This window comes from Balaenoptera borealis (genome assembly GCF_965194805.1).
Source record: "Balaenoptera borealis genome assembly, chromosome: 17".
NCBI lineage: Eukaryota > Metazoa > Chordata > Mammalia > Artiodactyla > Balaenopteridae > Balaenoptera > Balaenoptera borealis.
Window position 1 is genome coordinate 38,762,541 of NC_138876.1, and position 6,484 is coordinate 38,769,024.

The 6,484-nt window shown below is 37.4% G+C and overlaps 1 long non-coding RNA gene across 1 annotated transcript; it reads right to left on the bottom strand.

Moving 5' to 3' along the window:
- Positions 1-474: 474 nt before the first annotated feature.
- On the bottom strand, positions 475-5,520 carry LOC309615224. Its single transcript, XR_014236647.1, has 2 exons — positions 5,397-5,520; positions 475-3,827 (listed from the first exon to the last, which is right to left on the bottom strand). It is a non-coding gene; the product is annotated as an uncharacterized lncRNA (long non-coding RNA).
- Positions 5,521-6,484: the final 964 nt, after the last annotated feature.

Genomic DNA, 6,484 nt, shown 5'->3' on the forward strand with positions numbered 1-6,484 from the left:
AGTGTATCACAGGATATTGAATATAGTTCCCTGTACTATATGGTAGGGCCTTATTTATCCATCCTATATAAAATAGTTTGCATCTGCTAATCCCAAACTCCCAATCCTTCCCTCCCTGACCTCCCCTCCCCCTTGGCAACCACAAGTCTGTTCTCTATGCCTGTGAGTCTGTTTCTGTTTTGTAAGTAAGTTCATTTGTGTCGTATTTTAGTTTCCACATATAAGTGATATAATATGGTATTTGTCTTTCTCTGTCTGACTTACTTCACTTAGTATGATAACTCTAGGTCTATCCATGTTGCAGCAAATGGCATTATTTCATTCTTTTTTATGGCTGAGTAATATTCTATTGTGTGTATATACCACATCTTCTTTATCCATTCCTCTGTCAATGGACATTTAGGCTACTTCCATGTCTTGACTATGGTAAATAGTGCTGCTATGTACATGTGCATTTATCTTTTCAAATTATGGTTTTCTCCAGATATGTGCCCAGGAGTGGGATTGCTGGATCATATGGTAGTTCTATTTTTAGATTTTGAGGAACATCCATACTGTTCTCCATAAAGGCTGTACCAATTTACATTCCCACCAACAGTGTAGGATGTCCTCTCTTTTAGACGCCTAAACTATCACCAATGAAGCAGCAATTAGTCTGCTGCTTGAGGCCTGAGCAGAGCTGATCCAATGGGGAAGGGTAGGGGTGGTTTTATTCATTTCTCTACTCTGAAGTCCTTCAATACACTGAAATTTCTGTCTCCCCAGAATCCATGCTCTTATTTCCCCTGCATTTGAACTCACTTCAGGGCTGCACTCTGGCCTCTGGAAAGGTGGACAGGACTGTTAAGAAATATGGCAGGGTGGAGTCAAGATGGCGGTGTGGGAAGATGTGGAGTTAGCGTCTCCCCACAACTAGGGTGCCTGCCGGCCACTGGTGGGGGACTCTGATGCCCAAGGAGATGGGAGGAACACCAAAGTGAACTGGCAGCTTGTGGGATCTTGGTTCCTGAGCCCTGGGTCAGGCCGAATCTCCTGCGGTGGGAGCTTCCAGTCTGAACCACTGGACTAACAGAGAACCTCAGGCCCCAGGGAATATTCATCGGAGTGAGGTCTCATGGAGTTCCTCATCTCAGCACCAAGACCCAGCTCTACCCAAGAGCCTACAAACGCCAGTGTTGGAAGCCTCAGGTCAAACAACTAGTAAGACAGGAACACAATCCCACTCATTAAAAAAAAGAGAGAGACAGCAAAAAAAATACGTCACAGATGAAGGAGCAAGGTAAAAACCTACAAGACCAAATAAATGAAGAGGAAATGTCAATCTATCTGAAAAAGAATTCAGAGTAATGATAGTAAAGATGATCCAGAATCTCGGAAATAGAATGGAGGCATGGATTGAGAAAATACAAGAAATGTTTAACAAAGATCTAGAAGAACTAAAGAACAAACAAATAGAGGTGAACAACACAATAACTGAAATGAAAAATACACTAGAAGGAATCAATAACAGAATGACTGAGGCAGAAGAACCAATAAGTGAGCTGGAAGACAAAATGGTGGAAATAACTGCCAAGGAGCAGAATAAAGAAAAAAGAATGAAAAGAATTGAAGACAATCTCAGAGACCTCTGGGACAACACTAAATGCACCAACATTTGAATTATAGGGGTCCCAGAAGAAGAAGAGAAAAAGAAAAGGTCTCAGAAAATACTTGAAGAGATTATAGTTAAAAACGTCCCTAACATGGGAAAGGAAATAGTCACCTAAGTCTAGGAAGCACAGAGAGTCCCATACAGGATAAACCCTAGAAAAAACACACCAAGATGCATATTAATCAAACTAACAAAAATAAAATTCAAAGAAAAAATATTAAAAGAGCAAGGGAAAAACAAAAAATAACATACAAAGAATCCCCATAAGGTTATCAGCTGAATTTTCAGCGGAAACTCTGCAGGCCAGAAGGGAGTGGCAAGATATACTTAAAGTGATGAAAGAGAAAAACCTACAACCAAGATTACTCTACCCTGCAAGGGTCTCATTCGGATTCGATGGAGAAGTCAAAAGCTTTTCAGACAAGCAAAAGCGAAGAGAATTCAGCACCACCAAACCAGCTTTATAACAAATGCTAAAGAAATTTCTCTAAGTGGGAAACACAAGAGAAGAAAAAGACCCACAAAACAAACCCAAAACAATTAAGAAAATGGTAATAGGAACATACATATTGATAATAACCTTGAATGTAAATGGATTAAATGTCCCAACCAAAAGACACAGACTGGCTGAATGGATACAAAACAAGACCCATACATATGCTGTCTACAAGAGATCCACATCAGACCTAGGAACACATAGAGGCTGAAAGTGGAGGGATGGAAAAAAATATTCCATGCAGATGGAAATCAAAAGAAAGCTGGAGTAGCAATACTCATATCAGACAAAATAGACTTTAAAATAAAGACTGTTACAAGAGATAAGGAGGGACACTACATAATGATCAAAGGATCAATCCAAGAAGATATAACAATTATAAATGTTTATGCACCCAACATAGGAGCACCTCAACACATAAGGCAAATGCTAACAGCTATAAAAGGGGAAATCGGCAGTAACACAATAATAGTAGGGGACTTCAACACCCCACTATCACCAATGGACAGATAATCCAAACAGAAAATAAATAAGGAAACACAAGCTTTAAATGACACAATAGACCAGATAGATCTCATTGATATTTATAGAACATTCCACCCAAAAGTGGCAGAATACACTTTCTTCTCAAGTGCACATGGAACATTCTCCAAGATAGATCACATCTTGGGTCACAAATCAAGCCTTGGAAGATTCAATTTAAGAAAATTGAAATCCTGTCAAGCATCCTTTCTGACCACAGCACTATGAGATTGGAAATCAATTACAAGAAAAAAACTGTAAAAATCACAAATACGTGGAGGCTAAACAGTGCACTACTAAATAACCAAGAGATCACTGAAGAAATCAAAGAAGAAACTAAAAAATACATAGAAACAAATGACAATGAAAACACGATGACCCAAAACCTATGGGATGCAGCAAAAACAGTTCTAAGAGGGAAGTTTATAGCAATAAAATCTCACCTCAAGAAAAAAGAAAAATCTCAAATAAACAATCTAACCCTACACTTAAAACAACTAGGGAAAGAAGAACAAAGAAAACCCAAAGTCAGTAGAAGGAAAGAAATCATAAAGATCAGAGCAGAGATAAATGAAATAGAAACAAAGAAAACAATAGCAAAGATCAATAAAACTAAAAGCCGGTTCTTTGAGAAGATAAACAAAATTGATAAACACTTAGCCAGACTCATCAAGAAAAAAAAGGGAGAGGACACAAATCAATAAAATTAGAAATGAAAAAGGAGAAATCACAACCGACATTGCAGAAATACAAAGGATTATAAGACTACTACAAACAACTATATGCCAATAAAGTGGACAACCATGAAGAAATGGACAAATTCGTGGAAAGGTACAATTTTCCAAGACTGAACCAGGAAGAATTAGGAAATATAAAGAGACCTATCACAAGTAATGAAATTGAAACTGTAATTAAAAATCTTCCAACAAACAAAAGTCCAGGACCAGATGGCTTCACAGCCTCTTCAGTAAGTGGTGCTGCGAAAACTGGACAGCTACATGTAAAAGAATGAAATTAGAACACTACCTAACACAATACAAAAAAATAAACTCCAAATGGATTAAAGACTTAAATGTAAGACCAGACACTATAAAACTCTTAGAGGAAAACATAGGAAATACACTCTTTGACATAAACCACAGCAACATCTTTTTTGACCTGCCTCCTAGAGTAATGGCTATAAATCAGATATTTAGAGAAGAGCTAACACCGATCCTTCTCAAACCCTTCCAAAATTTTGCAGAGGGAGAAACACTCCCAAATTCACTCTACGAAGCCACCATCACCCTGATACCAAAACCAGAAAAAGATATCACAAAAAAAGAAAATCATAGACCAATATCACTGATGAACATAGATGCCAAAATCCTCAACAAAATACTAGCAAACAGAATCCAACAGGACATTAAAAGGATCATATACCATGATCAAATGGGATTTATCCCAGGGATGCAAGGATTTTTCAATATATGCAGATCAATCAATGTGATACACCATACTAACAAATTAAGGAATAAAAACCATATGATCATCTAAATAGATGCAGAAAAAGGTTTTGACAAATTTCAACATCCATTTATGACAAAAACTCTCCAGAAAATGGGCATAGGGGGAACCTACCTCAACATAATAAAGGCCATATATGACAAACCCACAGCAAGTATCATAATCAATGGTGAAAAACTGAAAGCATTTCCACTAAGATCAGGAACAAGACAATGATGTCCACTCTCACCACTCTTATTCACATAGTTTTGGAAGTCCTAGCCACAGCAATCAGAGAAGAAAAAGAAATAAATGGAGTACAAATTGGAAAAGAAGAAGTAAAACTGTCAGTGTTTGCAGATGACATGCTACTATACATAGAAAATCCTAAAGATGCCACCAGAAAAATACTAGAACTAATCAATGAATTTGGTAAGGTTACAGGATACAAAATTAATGCACAGGAATCTCTGGCATTCCTATACACCAACAATGAAAAATCAGAAAGAGAAATTAAGGAAACACTCCTATTTACCATTGCAACAAAAAGAATAAAATACTTAGAAATAAACCTGCCTAAGGAGGTGAAAGACTTGTACTCAGAAAACTATAAAACACTGATGAAAGAAATTAAAGATGACATAAACAGATGGAGAAATATACCATGTTCTTGGATTGGAAGACTCAATATTGTGAAAATGACTATACTACCCAAAGCAATCTACAGATTCAATGCAATCCCTATCAAACTACCAATGGCATTCTTCACAGAATTAGAACAAAAAATTTTACAATTTGTTTGGAAACACAAAAGACCCTGAATTGTCAAAACAATCTCAAGAAAGAAAAACAGAGTTGGAGGAATTAGGGTCCCTTACTTCAAACCACAAAGCTACAATAATCAAGACAGTATGGTACTGGCACAAAAACAGAAATATAGATCAATGGTACAGGATAGAATGCTCAGAGATAAACCCACACACATATCGGCACCTAATTCATGACAAAGGAGGCAAGAACATAAAATGGAGAAAAGACAGCCTCTTCAGTAAGTAGTGCTGGGAAAACTGGACAGCTACATGTAAAAGAATGAAATTAGAACACTACCTAACACAATACACAAAAATAAACTGCAAATGGATTAAAGACTTAAATATAAGACCAGACACTGTAAAACTCTTACAGGAAAGCATAGGAAATAATGCACTCTTTGACATAAACCACAGCAAGATCTTTTTTGACCCACCTCCTAGAGTAATGGACATAAAAACAAAAATAAAGACATGGGACTTAATTAAACTTAAAAGCTTTTGCACAGTAAAGGAAACCATAAACAAGACAAAAAGACAACCCTCAGAATGGGACAAAATATTTGCAAATGAAGCAACAGACAAAGGATTAATCTCCAAAATATACAATAGCTCATGGAGCTCAATATCAAAAAAACAAACAATCCAGTTAAAAAATGGGCAGAAGACCTAAATAGACATTTCACCAAGGAAGACATACAGATGGCCAAGAGGCACATGAAAAGATACTCAACATCACTAATTATTAGAGAAATGCAAATCAAAACTACAGTGAGGTATCACCTCACACCGGTCAGAATGGCCATTATCAAAAAATCTAGAAACAATAAATGCTGGAGAGGGTGTGGTGAAAAGGGAACCCTCTTGTATTGTTGGTGGGAATGTAAATTGATACAACCACTATGGAAAACAGTATGGAGGTTCCTTAAAATACTAAAAATAGAGCTACCATATGACCCAGCAATCCCACTACTGGGCATATACCCTGAGAAAACCATAATTCAAAGAGAGACATGCACCACAATGTTCATTGCAGCTCTATTTACAATAGCCAGGACATGGAAGCAACCTAAGTGTCCATCAACAGATGAATGGATAAAGAAGATGTGGCACATATATACAATGGAATATTATTCAGCCATAAAAAGAAATGAAACTGAGTTATTTGTAGTGAGGTAGATGGACCTAGAGTCTGTCATACTAGAGTGAAGTAAGTCAGAAAGAGAAAAACAAATACCATATGCTAACGCATATATATAGAATCTAAAATTTAAAAAAATGGTACTGATGAACGTAGTTGCAGGGCAGGAATAAAGAGGTAGATGTAGAAAATGGACTTGAGGACATGGGGTGGGAGGGCGAAGCTGGGGCAAAGTGAGAGTAGCATCGACATGTATACACTACCGAATGTAAAATAGTTGGCTGGTGGGGAGCAACTGCATAGCACAGGGAGATCGGCTCGGTGCTTTGCGATGACCTAGAGGGGTGGGATAGGGAGGATGGGGGGAGGGAGGCTTAAGA